This window comes from Salvelinus sp. IW2-2015, unplaced genomic scaffold (assembly GCF_002910315.2).
Source record: "Salvelinus sp. IW2-2015 unplaced genomic scaffold, ASM291031v2 Un_scaffold6070, whole genome shotgun sequence".
NCBI lineage: Eukaryota > Metazoa > Chordata > Actinopteri > Salmoniformes > Salmonidae > Salvelinus > Salvelinus sp. IW2-2015.
Genome location: NW_019947334.1, coordinates 15,206 through 16,221, shown reverse-complemented (window position 1 = coordinate 16,221; position 1,016 = coordinate 15,206).

Genomic DNA, 1,016 nt, shown 5'->3' with positions numbered 1-1,016 from the left:
CCTCCTTCTTCCTTCTCCTCTCCTCTTCTACCCCCATCCCCCGTTCTTGCTCCCCCCCCAGCTGCAGACGCGTATGACCTCTTCTTAGCCGGGCAGTCTCGCCACAGGTGTGCCTTCGAGCCACACCCATGACATGTTTTTGGCTCAGTACAGTCCCTCGCCTCGTGCTCGCCAGACCCACAGACCCTGCACTTCTTAGCACCACACGAGGCGACACTATGGCCGTAGGCCATACACCGCCTGCAAAATTGAGGCTGACGGGCATAGTATAACGTCCCCCTGTCAGCCCCCAGGGAGAACATTGCTGGAGGATGGAGGTAACCTCCGAGGCCTCCCGGCTCCTCTCTAAGAAAAGCCTGGTATCCTCTCCTCCCAGTCCAAAAACCTAGAGAGTCCTTGAGGAGCCTTCCCGAGGATACATTGTCCATGTACCTCCCCAAGAAATTCCTCACCTCTTCTTCTTTCACGTAGGGATTATACATTCTCACCGTCACTATTCTATAATTGTTTTTTGCCAAACTTTTCACTCCATAGTGGCACATTGGTCTTTCTTTCTCCAAATCTTTTACTTTCCGCATTATTTCCTCATSCTTCTCCTCTGTATATACCGTGACCTCAAATGCTCTTTCCGCTTGATTTTCCTGGAGGCAAAAAACATCTTTTACCTCCAGCTTTAGCACCCCCATCAGCAGGGTCCTCCCAAAAACCTCTCTTCCAAACGGCTGCAACTCCTTTTCCACCCATGTAAAACGCACCGTGTTTGCGAGTCCAAAACCTGGGACCGCCATTCTTGTCCCACAATATTCCACTCCAGGGAAAAACACCTATCGCTTTCCTMCTTCGACCTTCTGACTCAGCGAGCTCTGGGGCACCTCGGTACCAAGCTTGATCTGAGCCAAAAGGCCGAGAAGCGATAACCCACAAATGGACCCCTGCGCCCGCCGGGCACCCGGGGGTCTCGGCAGACTTTGGCGGTTTGGCAAAAGGTGGCTCCTCCCCAACCACCCACCCACCCA